This window comes from Battus philenor, unplaced genomic scaffold (assembly GCF_028537555.1).
Source record: "Battus philenor isolate CCGP_79_NKW_IND1 unplaced genomic scaffold, ilBatPhil1.0.hap1 SCAF_9, whole genome shotgun sequence".
Classification (NCBI taxonomy): domain Eukaryota; kingdom Metazoa; phylum Arthropoda; class Insecta; order Lepidoptera; family Papilionidae; genus Battus; species Battus philenor.
In genome coordinates this window covers 3,400,065-3,419,120 of record NW_027181759.1, presented here as the reverse complement: position 1 = coordinate 3,419,120, position 19,056 = coordinate 3,400,065, and the positions used below count along the sequence as shown (strand labels likewise).

General features: G+C 36.4%; 1 long non-coding RNA gene across 2 annotated transcripts in view; it reads left to right on the top strand.

Annotated features, from left to right (window-relative positions):
* The window catches only part of LOC137932467 (uncharacterized), a 68,317-nt gene extending 61,388 nt beyond the window's left edge, over nt 1–6,929 (top strand). For both annotated transcript variants that reach the window (XR_011109086.1, XR_011109087.1), the window contains exon 3: nt 6,773–6,929. This is a non-coding gene — a long non-coding RNA (uncharacterized lncRNA). The remainder of the gene's footprint in view (nt 1–6,772) is intronic.
* The last annotated feature ends 12,127 nt before the right edge of the window (nt 6,930–19,056 follow it).

The window sequence follows — 19,056 nt, the reverse complement described above, 5'->3', positions numbered from 1 at the left end:
TAGGTCCGCTTTAAGAAGTCTTTAATCATACTGTATACAAATTGTCAAATATTCACGTACGGTAATACGTCTAGAGATATCTGCATCTCAGAATCCGGTTCTCAGGTGACAAAGATGCAGATGTAAGATCACTAAGGATTCTGCTTCAATAATTTACCGGTAATTGTCTAATTGTAAAAAGACATCAAAAGACGTTGGGTGCATTCCGCTTATAACAGGTTCTATATAAATGTTTATATATGAAGCCAATATCGAGCAGATAGGCAAAAGCAATAGGTAGGGCATATACCACGCAGAACAGGCGTCTTTTAGGCTCCTAAGATTTTTGAGTGGAAATTGCGGATCGGCAAGCGCAGCTTAGGACTTTCATCTACCAGGCTCACAAATTAATATAGATGCGGAAAAAGCCGCTTGCGTTACCAACCACTCATATTATCAATCTATAGGAGAGGCCTATGTTCAGCAGTGCATATCTACGGGTGAACCTTACCTTATTGTTTAGATATAAAAGATAGGATTACTGCAAAGCCGATATTAAGAGGCTGTATTAGCGATTGTTACTTCCCAATTCATTGCATAAAATAAATATCGAGATCATAAGTATCTATAAACTTTTTATTTAAATAAAACGAATATGCTTAAAGGAGTCGCCTTTTGTAATCGCATTAATTATAACCAGGTATAAAGGTAAAGAAAAAGCTTACAATGCACCGCGAGACCCTAGTCCAATAACAGTACGAGAGATTAAGGTATTGTGTCGTCGCAGAGTGGACGCAGGACTTTTATGATCAGATAATAAATAGCTTTTCAGCGACGATAGGTACTCTCTACAAAGAAAATTTAATGGAATAGAACACTACACACAGTAAAGTAGGATGTGATATGCGAGTTATTGCAACTTACGAAGCATAAAGTAAGAGAGACTGCGGGAGCGAAATGAGCGCCGCAGATAGAGAACCTATCTAGTTAGCGAAAGAAATATGCACTCCCATATCTCACTCATCCACAATATGATTATACGAGACGTCTCTTCGAATGCTGCGTAACAAATTAGATCTGCTGTACTACGGGGTTCTTTTAATATCATATGTTATGTGTCATGGAACTCTTATTTATTTATTCACACTTTTTTGTACACCATAGACAATAATTATAAAAAAGAAACTATTCATGTGGTACAAGAGGCGGACTTATCGCTCGAGGCGATCTCTACCACACAATTTTTGGATGCACGTGAAAGAGAGGGCAGTTTACGTAATCTTACGTACATACATTACTATATACATATATATAATGTATTAGATAAATACGAATAAATAATTAATACCATACAATATCCTTTATTTTAGAGGCCGAGGAAGTTTCTGGAGTCTTTTACCGTTTTTTTTAAATGCTTATAGCGAACACTCTTATTACTTATCAACTTTGCAATGTTGTTCAAAATCTAATGATAGGTTTGTAATTTATACTTTAAAAAGTAGTTGCTTAAATTGTGATGGACATTTTCAAATCAATCTGTTATCAATGAAGTTCGGTTTGCTGAAGTGGTTTTATCGTATTTATGTTACTAAGGACCCTGATCACATACCGAGGCAAGCTCTAGAACGGAATCCTCAAGGAAAGCGAAGATGTGGCCGCCCAAAGCAAACCTGGCGGCTGGCGATCATTGCAGAAGTGAAGGCAGTTGGAATGACGTGGAGCGAAGTAAAGCGCGAGGCTCATCAAAACCGATCGGGATGGCGACGTACTGTGGACGCCCTCGGCCCCATGTTGGGGAATAAATGAAATAATAGGAATAAATGAAATAATGAGGTTGTTAAATTAACATACTGCAAAATTTCTCTTAGTAAGAAACAATATGAGGTATATGTAATTGCTTCCTATCATGGTAATCTCTGTTTCAGTTATGATATTAGCGCGCCGGTAGAGTATTATATGGATGATGACGTTTTAAAGTTATACAATCTTCAGTTAATTTATTCATAGATACGGTATTTTTTTTAGAAAGATATGAAATTAAAGTAATATTTTTGTACAACACTATTTGCAATTAAATTTTTAACAGGGCTAAAATGAAAGTGTAGGAGCTGGTAAAAATCATTTGAACGCGTTCCTTAGGAACTAAACGAACGCAAATGTCAGCGGAATCCATTCATCGTGAAACTGAAGAAGAGTACGGCGCCTTATTCAAAACAAGCGGGAGCCGTAGGAAGGTAAAGAGAAAATGTTTTTATTTGTATTTGCAAACGACACTCATCACCAACAAAGCGCTTTTGACTGGCTCCGCACCGGCTGCAGTGTTCCGCGGCGTTTAATCGGCAGCGGCTGCTGGGCGTCTGTTGCGCCACTACTGCGACTAGCGTTGCGTCGCGTGCACACGTGCGCCTCGTGCTGCAACCGCCATTATGTGCCCTATTCATTCCCGTGAAAAGGATTGAATTCCCGCGCGCCTCGCCGCCGGATTTAATATATCCGCGCGCGCCGTGCTCCACGGCACTCGGCTTTCACGTCTCCCTCGACCGGCATTATGCCTCTAATGTCACTTAATTTACCGTCTAGGGCCTCCTCAGGTGAATGCAGCCTACAAGAGCTGGTTTAATATAAAAATTCGCTCGTTTTTTCCCCGTCACGTGAATAACGTTATACTGTTGCCTCTTTTAAGAGTAAACGCGTAGAACTAATGGGATTACGAGATCAGCAGTTGTGATTTTTTATTGGGGGCCGAAATAATTGCATAACAACGAAACTTTACAACGATTATGGCGGTGGCGAATAACCAGACCAATATTGGAAGAAGGAAACTGTTGAATCTCAAATTATTAAAAAATATAAAACAATATAATGAAATCACACCAGTCTTATAATAACACGTAAACTTGTAGTTACTACCTGTTACCTGAGGTTTATTAGCCATTAATTATTAAAATGCTAGTACTACAACAGTTAAAACTATTCACGCATTTCACAAGGAATACTACCATGTACCAGACAGGTTGTCCCCAACGATAGAGAGAAACGTCAGACGAATTGCGCCACGTTTTCTAACAGCGCCAACGCGTTTCTACTTGGTAGCCTAGCTAGAGAAACTCATTATTTCGATCCTTTTAGTAGCCCTGGCCTTGTCCGCCTTGTTACTCTATGCAGCGTCCGCCCAACCAGACAAAGATACGGTGGCCTCCCGATCAACATAATGGCTTTAAGCTAGACGCCTTTAGTCTCTTGTCACCTCCATCCTGCGGAAATCTGTAAATGCTATTAAGGTAAACAATAACCGTCTGTAAATAATGTCACTATTAGCTATCCACCATAAATTTATTGACCACATCAATTTTAAAGTATTAAGCCCTTGACCATGCCCTTATACGTCAATTTCAAATCTTACAGACTTATTTCAGTAAGACATAACCATCTAAAAACAGTAAACTTTCAAAACACACTTCTCTGGCCAAGTTATAACTATGTCCAATATCCGAAGGCAGGTAATTGTTTTAATATTAAACTATTGACATTTATTAATTATTGAATATACTTTGATAGCGTCCGGATAATTATATAATTTGCAGCATAAGCCATGCTTCATGAAATTTAATTTAAAAAAAATGGTTGCAGCGTTGTAATGGACGGGGTTAGCGTATATGTTCATCATCATGTCAGGCCGATATGCGTTACTGCAAGACGTGGGCCTTTCCAAAGATACAGAAGCCACGGATCACGATCTGGTGTTGCCTGTATCTATGGACTTCCCGCGCCTTTGACTTTGTCATCAGTCTACCTTGTGGGAATTTACCCACGCTGCGTTTACCGGCTCGACGAATATTTATCATCTAGTAGAAGCCTAGTTGTCGATTTATGGTACAAGATCATATTTTAAGACCGTATTAAAAGTGATTGTCGGTTTTTCCGTCCATTCACAAAGCAATCACCACACCAATCAGACGTCGAATGTAAATAAATATTGCAAGGTACGATCGTCAATTGCAAGCGTTACTCACGCGATAAGCTGATCTAATAGAATTTGTCATCAGTTAAGGTTTTCGTGCAAGGGATTTGCAATGATAACGGCGGCCGCGGCGCAGGGAATCCCAATGCGCGGCTAAGTGTGCAAAGCGTATGCTGATTAGGTTATTTAAATGCTTCGCATCAATGCACCGGCTAATTGTATGCATTCATTTTACACGAGGAGCAACGATTGTAGTGCCGTTTCATTTTTTATCACCAAGGCAAAATATACATTGCCATCTAATTTGTATGATATTAGATAACCAACATCGCTATCATGCATATACACTGTAGTCTTTATGTTAAAACAAATTGAAGTGTTTTTAATTTTTAACACCTTTTTTATTAATACATATACAATGTTACAATATACAGGATGACAAGTTATAGGATTAAAAATTTTAAAGCTTTCAGCTTTCTAACACCTATTTTCAGTTCACTCTGTAATTCATCATTCATTCGTTCATGTCAACCAATAGACGCTCACCGTAGGACAGGTCTCTCCCAAAAATCGCCGCGATAGAAACTTTCTGCGACCTTGATGTCATTGGTCCACTCAGGGTGCCTACGTCTCTTGATCGCAACACGAAAACCTTTCGACCCCATCGGATGTCGGCTGCACTTATGTATATGCGTCGGCGAAAGTCTTTAAAGCTTTCACATCTGCTTCTAATAACCCGATATAAAGTTATCACCCTGAAATATGTTATATTAATTCATTATTTTTGATTGGAATAGGACAAGTAAATGTACTGTACTCTGGCAATACAAAGTTTGCAGAAGTAATCCGATTTCTGAACTATTTCGACCTATATTATACCTATTATTAATATTTGTCGCAAATGTTAAAATTTATATAATATACACTTTTACATCTGTGACCAATTTGTATACAGTAGTTTTTATGGTATTACAATTTCAAATATTTTTAATTATTGGAGCCGTTTTTTATTAGTTAATATATAGTGTTCTATTTTATACTATATATAAACGTTTGAATGTAAATTTTTCAAAAGAAATTGAGAAATTTTGCAAAAGGAATTGTCTTTAATAGAAAACGCAGCTGCCTCAAGATTGGCATTACAGGGAAAAAATTGTAAAAGGAATACTTTGTTCAACTCGATCGGACTGAAATACTTTTTTAAATTAGGGAAAACAGGTTTTCAAATTGAACGCGAATTGAAATAATAATTGAATAAGTGAGAATCTAAGCTAAACGTATTATAGGAAAAGATATTAAAATAACACAACCATTGTTTCCATCGTAGAACAAAGGTATATTTTTTTATAATAATCTCATTTTATTCGACATTTATTACTCATTACGTGAAGGGGTTGCTGTTGACAGGGGAAGCCCCTCATTTGTCTATTACAATAAATATTCATTCCTCGGCAATGGCCGTCGTTCATGTCAAATGCAGAAGCGTGTCTGGCGGGTCGCAGCGGGGCCCCGGCCGCCCGCTACGAGCGCAACTCTTTATTATGGACATTATTTCATTTGCCGGCATTAAATTCTTTAAAACTTAACCGTCTGGTTTATACATAGAGCTAAATGGAGTTTGAAGTTTTGTTTGTGTTTATTTTCTACGCAAGTTCCTCATAATTTATATCTGTATGCGTTTCCAACCTGTATAAGACGATCACTGTGAAACTCAGAATATAGGCCAATAATTTCTGGTAGTACAAAGTCAGACAGGACAGATGGTAAATAAATTTTAATTCATATTAATCCAAATTAAGAAAACGAAAATCTTGTTTTTATATCTGAAACCATTGATTTTTATTTATGGTGTACCATACATCCAATGACTCCAAATGAGCTATACATTAAACAGTTTAAAGCGTTATTACCTATAATAAATCACTCTGTATAATATTCTTTTGATTTTAGTAAGCAACATATCTTGCAATGAACGCTACTTTGGCTAGTTTTAGGTATAAATAGTTGTATAATTTTTCTGCCATATTTGATTTTTTTTCAGTCACTAGTAAATATTTTTTTGATAAAAAATCACACGAATCGCCTGCTTGGATTCACATCTTCCCTATAAAAAGCACATTTCATAATTGTTTTCTATATCACTGAGGGTCGAGTACGTCTCCAAAAACCCTGAGGGTATCTACGAAGAACTGTTTTCATGCCATCCTATCCTCAGCTTTCCTCAGAACAGTAGTAATAGAGTCTAAAATCCATTGGTATTTGAATGTAAATGATATTTTTGGTTTATTTTCATCCCAAAATATCTTTTTTGGAACTTCATTGACATCAAAAATTTAACTACCTAGGACAAGTCTTGTAAATAAACAGGTTTTTATTCTTTGCCCTGTAATTGTTTTAATTTTTGCTATAAGTAACTTCCTTGTATGTTAAAGAAAATGTTGAACTAAAAATTGATCAAGGCAGTATAGCGCGTACAATGTATCTCCTAGTATAGCGCTTTGCAATTCATCCAAAGGTTCATTTATTTTTATTGACACTTAAATTTTTAAGTTTTTTCATATTCCATTATTCTTGTTTAAAGATAAAAGTAGCTTTCGAAAACAATAAAATTAACTTTTGGTTCGTGGTAAATAAAATACATAATTTTGTTGTGTTACGTGCAACCTCAGATCGCGAGCTATGGAAATGTTGGCGTACCTCGTTATTTGAATGTCTAATACTTGTTTTATTATTAAAACAGCCAAATCGGCTCCGCTGCGAAAATAATTGAATATCGCATAATTGTCCGCACGCCTTACGTTACACAAATTGAATTGTATCTTTTATTCATAGATCCAATCATCCGTGCCGCGGGTGGTCGTCGAAAGGCGCCTGAGTGGTAACTCGAACCGAACCTGCAGGACGCACCAATTTGTACTCCGTCCCTCTTACTCGCAGTCTCTCGTCTCGAGCGAGACTGAGTGACGTGAAATTACAATTAGACCGCAAATTATTGGCTTAGTTAACCAGTGTTGTTTCCATTTCATTTGGAATTGACGGGACGCTTCCGCAACGCCGGACGGACTGTCTCCAAATTTGCGACAATGTCGTCGCGACAGATATTGTTACTTTTATTTTGCAGATTAATATTCAGTCATTTTTAACGCTGAGATTTCAGAAGCGATAATATCAATAGTAGAGACATTTCTTAAAAATAAACAAGCGTTAAAAGAAACGTGAAATCATCTCTCTTAAACATTAAAAATGACAGACGCCTATGGTCTATTACCACTTTGACTCGACACTGTTCTACAATCCCAAAAAAGGCAATTCGTTGTCATTTTTCTTCATGTCAATCTCTATCACTAAGAAGTTTTTAACTGAGGGTTTTATTTTAGTTACCAATAAAGTGATAGTTCGAGGCTTGCTCACTAAACAGGGCTTCTTTTATTTACCATATATCTGTTAAATAGAGTACGCACTTCTCAAAGGTGCATTGCTTTGTACTAATATCTAAAATGACTCTATGAACGTATTACGGTAGAAGAAAGTAAATACCTTCTGTTTTTGTTAACCAATTCTTTGAAAATATTGCTAAGCGTGTTTATTTATTTTTTTTACTATCACGATAAAAGTCTTAAACATATACATTTCAAGTTAATCATTTTTTAACATTCTATTGGAAATTCATATTTCTTACATTCTCTATTTAGTAATATTTTTTATGCTTAATATTTTTGGACTAAAAAGTAACTCTATTATAAGTGGATCTTTATCGCGCTTACCGGCGGAATGATGAAACAAATTATGTTAATTCATACGCATATTCGTATTACATTAACTTTTTTTAAATAACGCTACGGAAAAAATATATTGAGCAGCCAAATTCCACTTAGAAATATTTCTTGGGCGGTGCATCTAATTAAGTGTATGATAATTTACAATTTTTTTTAGCGTGTTTATTAAATTGTGAGTAAAAAAAGGACCAATATTTAGCCACTTCCGCACATGCAGTGGTAGACGTGCAATGAAATGCACCGCCCGCCAGCCCGCTGATAAATGCGTATGCGGCAAACAATGCGAATCACACAACCGCCACCACCAAATTACTCAACACGTGTTTCACCCCTCTACGGGGCATCTTCAGGAGTTATGTTACACCGATTAGTGCCAAACTTGACTCTGTGTTGGCTAAATATTGGTCCTTTTCTTACTTAGGATGGACTTCCGCGAGGTAAAGCCTGATTCCATTAAATATTAAATTGTGAACTCTATTTATTTACACCTGTTTAATTTAGAAACTAAGCTGCCTATTAACTTTTTAAAGAGCAGTGGTAATCCAACGGTATACATAATTGACACTTTGAGCATTAATTTTATAAGATTGCCACTACTCACAAACAAGTTTCTAGAAGATGGGCAGTCGCGTCCTCCGCGTACCATAATACCACACTACGATCTCCTACTAGCGTGGCGATTAGCGTGGTATATCCCCCGTAGATATCTTTGGTACTTTGCAGAGTACTGGCTGAAAAGACGACTTTAATTATTTTTCTAATTTATGTCTCTGTATTTTTTGCTATCATCTCGTTAAAAAGGAAAAGCCACACTAACGAAAGATGCATGTAAACGAATCCTTAACTCATTACCACACACCAATGAGGTAAGTTGTGCATTTTGGTATTAACTTTCCTTTTGTTCAAGTAAGCATCGCTGTTTTTTATGTTTTATTATTTTGGACTGGATTTTCACCTCTGCCCGGAGAATACTTTTGAGGGCTATCGCAGGAGCCTCGGCTCTGGCCGGTATATAACTACTATTTCACCGTACTTTGTGACCGCCAAGCTCTTGGATCGTTTCGGCTGACGCTTTATAAGGGCCCTTCGAAGGGTCCTCGGGCTGTCACTCGCCGATAATGATTACGTGGTTTAGGTTAAAAGGCTGTTACAGCTTGGTTAGTTACAGGGCCCGCGAATTCATCTGCAATCTAAAGTGTTTGTTTCTGAATATTTAAAAATATCTGTTTATGGTTTTATAATGCGCAGTTGCGTTTACTTAAATAATTACCTTCATCCGTAATGACGTAAATAAATTAATTGGAGCCGCGGGCCTTTGTAAGCGGCCGAGGTGCGAGCAGCAGGCGATGACAGCGCGATATACTGTCAACATCCACGATGATGGAACGTTGATAAACTCGATCAAACAACCAAAACCGACGCGGACTTATTTCCCAGAATAAACAAACACCCAATTACGCCACTACGGTCGAATGCTTTGCATAACGTCAATAATAATCTGCCCAGCAATACTGACGAGTTCGTGCTGGTTAAAACATCAATAATTTAGTTTTTTCATTATAAAAACTTTTTAGGTCATAATATATTGATTCCTTCTATAACATGATCGATTAGTTTCGCGATATAGAAAAACAAAATATTGGCAATCCTATGTCGCCATACAACGTGTTATGTACATATGATTCAAGTTTAACTATCTCAAAAGTATTAATAATATTATATGAACGAAATACATGTTTTAATTAAGATAAAACTATGAACGAACAGGCTCTGTTTTTACCGCCTTTCTGGGCTATAAAGCTTAGTGTAAGCTGCCTTCATTACTACATTTTTTTGGCTTCCTGTTTAGGTCAGTGAAGGTTTAGTTGCTCGCAATCGTCATGATAACATCCCTCCATCGCGTTTATGAACTTGTCCGTATCTGCATTCAATGAGACGTGGGAAATCCCCGCGTTAAAAGGGAGAAAATACTTGCCATTCGAGTGGCATGCAATCGCTTAATACGCATTGTCAAAAATCATGTTATAAGGAGGAATAATAAGATTATGGCTTCCACTGCAGCCCTAGTGGCATTAGGAGATTCCGCAGGTGTGAGGTGGCAGCCTGTAGTGGTTACCTAGCCGAAGACCTCTTTAAGTTAGCGAAATTCAAGAGCTGCCATGAGGACCTCAGCTCTAGCGGCTACATACTATTTTATCAGATCTATAGATCTAGCCGCCGTGCTCTTAGATCGCTTCGACATACCTCGGAGTTACTACACTGGAACCCGATGTACAAGGCGTTAGGAAAAGGCGCATACCTGACGCGCGGTTCAGCTGTTCCGGTCGGAATATAACCATTATTGAAAAGACACTGGTCATTATGAAAAATCATATCAGATAGTTGTCGGACATTTTGAATCGCGTATCGAGGATCTATTTTTTTAGTTACAATAAGAGCAAGTTAGTCGATTGGTCCAGTACAGACTACCTGTACCACGGGCTCCAAAAAATTTCTGGTATTGTATAGTTTGATCGAGGAGGCTTGTTGTAATTTGAATTTTAAGAAAAGCTTAAGGAAACAGATCTAGAATTTTGTTTGCTATAGAATAATTGCTGTGTGACATGTGGCAACATCCTGTTGAAATCGCATGCTAGTGATAAGTACGTGTCTTGGGAAACTTTCTTGATGAAATTTTCTTTGTTTATGATAGATGAAAGGTAAAACAGAAGAGTTGAGTTTTGTTAGTAATTCGAGATTATGTTTATCAATCAAAACCAAGGCTTTAATTTAACGTAAAATTATTAAATTTACGTTTAAAGCTGCTAAGATAATGTTTAATTCTAGAACTGTCTAGAACTGTGTACTTGTATTGTCTGCCACTGCTTCTCAAGTTGAATTGGGATAATTCACGAGTACGTTTTTGTTCACATTCTTGATTTATTTTTAATTTGATCAGCGGACATAGTGGCAGTAATATACGTACTTACGATTATAAAACCCATCTCTCAAAGTGTGGTGTCAAAAAAGCAATCAGTTTTTTTAATATCCGACTGCGAGTGGTTCGGTCGGGCGGCGCAGACTGCTGTCCCGTGCGGTGGCCACACGTCGAACCTGTCGATGGGACGTTTTTGTGCTCCGAAAACTAAATCAGTTTTTACCGCAACATATTGCGATATTTGATCGACGTCTCGTGGTTAACCTATCTAGTTCTCTATTCGAATACTCTTGTACCCGTAAAGATAGAAATAGCCTTATTTGAGTTAAATGTTATTTAATTTCCAATGGCTTCAAAATGATTGCTTATAATTAGTATATGCTTAAAGGAGAAGCTTAATAATCCAGTTGTCATTAGGTCAAAATGCGCTTTACTAATGAACAAATAAATAAATCTTTCGCGCTTCATTATTCCAGACGCCCATACATAATGGTTACATTTAAAAAATCTCAGTCTGCCACTTATTTGAACTATATGAGGTGTGAGTGTAGTTATTTTTTTAAAATGGTTCATGGTCATTTAGACCGTTTACTGTTGCTGTTCACATTTTATTTTGAATTAAACCTATTTCTTATAATGAAATTCTAATAATATGTACGTGGGCTTAAATTTATTACGGGTAATTATATATTACTTAAAGTAAATGGTTAATATATTACGATAGACAAAAGTGCTTTTACTGAGAAACAATCTTCGTTGTGTCACTGTTGCGCATAACGATGAATGGGGAACAGTGCTAAGCTACTATGAGTGTACTGCGTAAGGTAATATATTTCTTAAGGAACATTAAATTGGTAGTTTTAGGTATGGTGATTTTACCAAATAATCTTGGAACTCTATGGGGCAGGCCATGTTGAAGAAATGGACGTCTTATGGCTAGAATGATAATGATGATTTACAAGTAATTGAAATGCTTACGTAATGCCGTAGTGTCCGCAATTCGTTTATTTTAATTCCATGCGGATGGTACGTCAGTGCGCCCGCGGAGTATATTCAAAAGGCTTTCCCGTCGGAGCGAATTCGCATTTTCCCCTTTCCGGCTCATTCGCGGCGGGTCATTGTATGCAAAACGTCGCGAGCAGACGGGTTTATTGTTCCCCAAGATTAAGGCGGGGATCCATTATTCAGGGCACCCCGGGCCCGCTCGCCAGATCCTATTCTACGCCTGATTTGCTTTGGATTCGTTCCCGTCTACCTGTACGTGAGCTGCGACGTTTAATCAGCCCTGAAATGAAAAAAAACAATGGCCCGGTGACGCGGATTGGCGGCCCGCGTGCCCGCCGGTTGTTTGCTTTGAACCACTTCGCTTGGTGACGGCTGATGACTGCCCGCCTTAGCTTTTTTGTTTTGAATTCTTTAAATAAAAATGATTTCCTTTTTTTAACAGCCAATGTATAGTATATGCACTGTTTACATTATCCTTCGGAGTATTATAATGATGCATGCCCGTTTCCGGTGTACTTCGAAATTCTGAGCTTATTGTGCCTTTATAAAAAAAGATGTTTGATGTCACGGTTATTCCTATATATCTTCTATATTTGCATATGGGCTACCAGGACCTCTCTCCACTGTATGACAACAGATATTGCAAAGCACTCCTAACATCAGGAACATGGAAATAATATAAACCGTAATATACGAGTAATTTGTTAATAACATACTTTATTTGATTCATAATTTGTTGTTTTTTATTTGTATATTTTATATATCGAGCAGTAAGTCGCGAGTTCGATTCCCAGGATACAATGTTGTCTAATTCATAATTTGTGCAATAACCAGAGGATGGACAGCAGCATTCTCTGCGTACAATAACACAGCACCTGCCAAACGTGGTGATTATGGTATATCCCATATAGATATCTTTGAATGAGGCTTTTGCCTTGCACTGGGCGTCAATATGCTGTAACGATGACGACGATATTTTATTTCAATGAATATTATTCGATTTAAACCTTTCTTAGGTTCATTCAGTGCTTAGGTCATAATATTAGTGAAATTATTAGTTTGTGTATCTTCGTCGTCAGGCCAATAATGTTTACTGTGTGCAAAAAATATTATGTAATTCAGAGACTTTTTATTAAAATTCTTCAGTATTATTTTAACAATTTGTGATAAAAAAAATTATGAAAAATTTGTCACATTCCCGAAAATCCAACAAAGATGGCCTTAGTTTTAACGACGATATGCAGTTTGTTAATACAAAAATATTTTTTAAGTTTTTTTTATTATTATAATTATTGTTATAAATAGAAATGCTTTTCGGAGCCATTTTGTATGGAAGATGATTTGGAACTTTTCAACAAAGAAGAAACGTATATTTTTACTAACGTGTCGTGAACGGGTTGTCTCGCGAGTGCCAAAGTATTTAACATTCAATGGCGACGACAATTGGTCCTTTCGAAAACGCAACCGTGCGTCTCATCCCATTCAACTCTGAAAACGGCACACGCGATCTCTTTAACGCTCGGGTAACCATCGAATTCAATCTCCTGGGACACGATCCTAATTGATTCCTTATTTTCTTTCAGAACAATAATTGACAATACGGTGTTAAGAAGATATACTTTAAAAAATTAAAACAATGTGTTAGATGATATTTATAATAATTTTAACTATTTTTACGTTGTTTGCCTGTTACCGTGCCCGTTCGTTCATTATTATCAAAGGATGCGTTCGATATTTTTATTTTATATACATGGTGATTAGTTATTGGTGTAAAAGCTTTAAAATGGTGAATATTTAGCTCATTAAACCAAATATATGCATAGTGATCACTTTGAAACTATTGGAATGATACGTGTTAATAACTTCTGCCAGTGCGAAGGTTGCAAGGACGATAGTGAAAAATAATTAATTTTTATTTGTTGTAATTATATTAAAAGGACCTATGTAGTATCGCTATCTTAAGTTAAATTCACGCGACTAATTTTTAACGAGATTTTATTTCTTATCAACAATATATTTATCTTCGTTAACAATCTTTTGCCATCTAGCAGGGGCGGCATAGACTATAGTGCAGGGTGTGCAATGCACACGGACGCCGCCGTGAGACATCTAAGAGCATAGTCTTGAACCATCATAGTAAAACAATGATATGACAGAAGCGTCCAGCCAGCGCGGTTGCGGCAGTTACCAAACGCGAGCGCCCTATGGGCAGCATCTTTTTCGAACATTTTGCTTCAACTTGAAATAAACCTTATTTCAAGTGTTTAAAGTTTAGAAGCGGTCAGACAGCGTGGCGCCGGTAGTGCGGCGGTGTTAAACGCAAGCGGCTCCTTTTTCGACCATTTTGTTCAACTTAAAATTAACCTTATTTCACGTGATTAATGTTTATACTTGCGTAAGGCGGCATTGCTATCAAAAGCACGTGCCGACGCCCGCCGGCACGCGTTTGATCAACAAACCAACAATCATTGCGAATTCGGCTTTATTAAAAGACAATAATGTTAAAAATTGCAATTGCAATTGACACATGTGGCAAATTTTCAAAATAATATTTTGTAAGTCGACTTTTCTTCTGGTCCAATTGATATAAAAGGATTAGGTGATTAGCTTCAGCTATCCCACAACACCCGTTTTTAGTGAGCGGTCGCCCGCTCCCTAACCTCGAACAGCGTGGGCGAACCGTGGTTGGATCCGGATCCCTCTTCGTCTCGCCTGTGGTCCACGCTGTCGTCCTAACCCGCAAGCACACTCCAGCAACACACCCCGTCAAAGCTCTACCGCGAAGAGCCTTAACAACGTGCGAGCGTCCCCGTGCAACTGGTAGGCGCCTCCCCAGCTTTTAGTTTATAGTTTTAAATCTGGTTCATGGACCCTTCCGCTCCGTGAACTCAGTACCGATGAAGCTGTTAAAGCCTTAGGGATACAACAGCTTTAACATCTTCAGAAGCAATACAACAAAACTTCAGCTATCACAATAACTGCGACTTTCACCCAGTCAAGATCCCATAAAAAAGAGTTAACTATTTTGAAAATACCCAACAGTTGTGATATTGAAGATATTTACGCTACGTAACCTACGCTACTACGTATTTTTTATCAGTTGATTCTGCAGAACGAAATAAAAAACGTCAAGTCAAAGTGCTTAGTACATAGGCATTATTTAATTTTATGGTTATACCTAGGTATTTTAAAAATCTGAATTTAGACAAAGGGGATACCAATATTAATTGTGTAAATGTTTCAATAACATCAGCTATTTTTATTGGTAAAAGGCCTAAGGCCTTACACTACTTCATTAATATTTTTTTAATTTTAATCAAGATTTTTAGACACAAACGAAATTGAAATACAAGACATGTGTGGCCAAGGTTATGATTATGGAAGAAAACATATAGGTTTACAAAAACGAATACATATATAAATTTTGTACCTTGTGCAGCACACAGCCTAAATGAAGTAGTAAATGACGCTGCTGAAAGTTCTTTAGAAATTGTCAATTTCTTTTCAATTGTCGAGAAATTTATGTTTTCTTTTCTGCGACAATATCGTGCTGGTGAATACTTGCTAAAGAAGTGCCAACATTAAGTCTAAAATCACTCACAAATACAGGATGGGAGAGCAGGGTAGAAGCAGTAAAAGCTCTACTTTTTAATCTGGGAAAAGTGTATGCCTTATTATCGATATATTCCGATAGGAGCAAAGATGCAGAGCCAAGGAATGTGGCAAATTCATTACTGACAAAAATTAAAAACTTCAAATTCATCTGCTCTCTGATTATGTGGTTTGAAATTTTAAGCAGAATTAGTATTGTTAGCAAGGTTATTAAAAAATCGGATATCAAGTACAAATAAGTTTAACTGACAATCGTAACGTTTCCGCTTTTGAAGAGTTAATTAACAAAGCCAAAACTTACTTAGCAGAAGAATTGGAGGCAGTAGTCGAATTTGCCAGACCTGGGCGTCCACGCGCACGTAGGAGGTTTTTTGATTATGGGTCAAAAGATGAACAGATAAAAGGCCCAAAAATACATTTTAAAGTAAATTTATATTATTTATCATTAGACATCGCAATTAATAAAAACCAATCAAAGTTTTGAACTTTTAAACCAATAAAACGAAAGTTTTTCATTTCTTCGCTAGTTACAATATTGGAAGGATTCGGACTTAGATTCTAAAAATGCACTTTGTACTAATTTGGAACAAGAACTGCACCATGCTGGCTCTTCCGATATAGATAAGATAGAGCTTTTCATTGAAATAGAATTATTACCGATGTTTGATACTGATTCAACTTCGCCATTGGATATTTTAAACTATTTGTTTAAGAATAATTTAACTTCAGTGTTCCCGAATCTGTACATGACACTTAGGATTTACCTTACATTACCAGTTACTGTCGCTTAAAGTGAAAGATCCTTTTCTAAACTTAAAATAAATAAAAACTACCTTAGAACAACATTGGCGCAAAGCAGGTTAACAAATTTGTCATTAATAAGTATTGAATATGACGTAGAAATAGAGATCGATGACATCATTAAAGGTTTCGCTCATGCAAAAGCACGAAAAGTGATTATTTCTTTAATAATTTGTTTGTAATTTATATACTTACGCAGGTACATAGGGTGGTACTGTAATGTAGATAATATAAATAACAGTTTATATAACTATCAGCATATAACAGGGTTTTGTAATGTATTGTATATAAAATAAATAAGACTTTAATAAAAAGATCTAATTATTAAAATTTATCACATGTTTTATTTTCTTCTTCCGTTACGCCTTGTGTTGTAAGTTCTATGGACAGCGAAACGGAAATTCGATACATTTCGCTGTCCATAAAACTTAAAATACAAGACGAAAAATGAACTATCGCGATTCGCCGCTTAATTTTGCAACAGAGATATGCTACAGGCATAAAAACAATGAGTGTTACGAGTATTCTGCCGTCATGAGAAGAAAAGCCGTAACTAATACCACACTTTAAGCTATATCTACTTTTAAAGTAGCTTGTTGGAATATGAAAAAACTTTCTTGTTACTACTGCAATGTTAATAGTTATAGCCGCGCGGGGTTTCGAGCCTAGGGGGCACCAGGGTTTCATTGCACACGGGCGCTACACGATAAAGCCGCCCCTGCCATCTAGTGTACAAATTTCCAATGCCGGAGCGGTAAAAATCAATCGGTTTTTCTGTAAAATATGTCGACAGAAACGACGTTACTTTCAGGTCCCTCTAATAGTTTTCCAAATGTATTTTCCGTACTATATTAACATTGGGTTCGTTATTATTTCTGAAGCATTTGATTTTTGAGAGGTACATCCTCTCATACATTACCGTACATTGATTGGCAGCAAATGAGCTGTACCTTTTACATCTATAACCAATCACCATATCGGACAAATTGACTTAGTAGATATTTTAATCGTGGTGCACCGACATCATTAATGTAACTTCGGTGAACACAACACGCTTTCAATAAAAAACAGTTATCAGAAAATCTAAATATTTGACTAACTAAAAGAATAACAACGTTTTGGGATTTCCGAACACATCGACGGTTCAAGCGTCAACTCGCTCTTCCTGTTCTCAACTCGATCAGTGCGTTGTTATTTACCAACCAACAAAACAAATATGTCCATACTCCATAATTACTTTGTAACAATCAAGTATTTACAAATTATCTGTCCATTCTACAATTATAAATTTTTCAATATTCTGCGTTCTATACTCTGTGTTTTGGCACTAATCGGTGTAGCATGACTCCTGAAGACGCCCCGTGGAGGAGTGAAACACGTGTTGAGTGATTTAACGGTGGTAATTGTGAAATTGGCATTGTTTGCCGCATACGCATTTGCCAGCGGGCTGGCGGGCGGTGCACTTTATTGCACAACTATCACTGCATGTGCAGAAGTGGCTAAATATTGGTCCTTTTCTTACTTAGGATGGACTTCCGCAAGATAACGCCTGATTCCATTAAATATTTACCAGATTTAACAAGGCGGTTACGCCGACATATGTACACTTTTTTAACTGTGAAAAGGTGTAATAGTTAAATACGCTTATGTAACTTTTTATGTACATTGTTTATTAAATTAGAAAGCTGCTTACTAAAAAGAAAATTATTAGTACCGTTTTAACTTAGATACGTTGAAGAAGTCTTTTCATAACAAATCATGTTTTCAACGAAACTTTTTGATTTGAAATAAATTAAATTCTTTAAAATGTATATTGTAAATATATTAGATACACAATTCCTAGGTTTACATATTTATTATTAAAATTTATATATTCCTAAATAATTTAGCTGTGGTTGATAATAAAGAATGAAAGAATGTCACAACGAAAAATGTTATGTTATGTCTAATCCGTTTCCGCCGATATGTTAGTTCCGTTGCAGGAGATGAGTAACATTTTCCGATTATGAAATTCAGGGCTTCCATGAAAAATTCCCAGTTGTCAGCTATGCAGAACATTCCCCAGGAATAGAACTCCGCGGACCGCACTCCTCGGTCAAGATGCTCGCAAGCAAAAATCCCGCGTGAACGCTCTAATGCACCCCGAACGCCGAATGCCGGGCATTTCACGCTTCGTATTAAATTGTTTCGGAGTATACATGGCTCACTGTTTTAAATATAGAACGATTTTTATTTTTTTTTTAAAACTTATATCTGCTAATCTGTGCGTATATATTTTTTTTGTTTTAGCTTCTACAGTCATTAGGTTAATTGGTAGATAGTGCCCCTTGTAACACTTTTTAGTGTAGATAAAGACTTTTAAATAAAAATATATATATGTACTTGTCACATTAAATAAAACAAAACTAAAGCTAAAGACTCTTATGCAACTGTTACTTCATGCGATACAATAACGACGCTATGAAGGCAACAAGGGATCCTAGAGTGTTGTTTGGTGTTCGTAAGTGAAGTGTTCACGGCGGTCTATTGTTTGCGTTAATAATGATTTAACGGTTAACGATTTACTTACGGTTAGCGTAACGGAATATAGATGCATATCATTTTATTTGTTACTTATATTCAATGGGAAAAATGCTAATAACCTTATTGTGATTATTTTCATTTTAATACAATGTATTTGTTATTCATTTATTTAATGATGTGGCAAAATTTTGTATTTAGTTTCAACTAGACCTAGATTTATTTTTATTTTAATTACAATTATAATTTCTGATAATAATTTAAATATTAATATGCATCTCAATTGTACCACAAATACAGGAAGCTTCCTGAAATAAAAACAATTTATTTATTTATTTTTATATGTAGTAATCAGAATTTTAAAAACGCTCGTTTTACCAAATTATGATTGAGTTTTTTTTTTTCAGAAAATATTTGTTTTTAATAAGACGTACCATACATTAGTTCAAAGTAAATGAGCTATAGATACATCTTATATATTATAG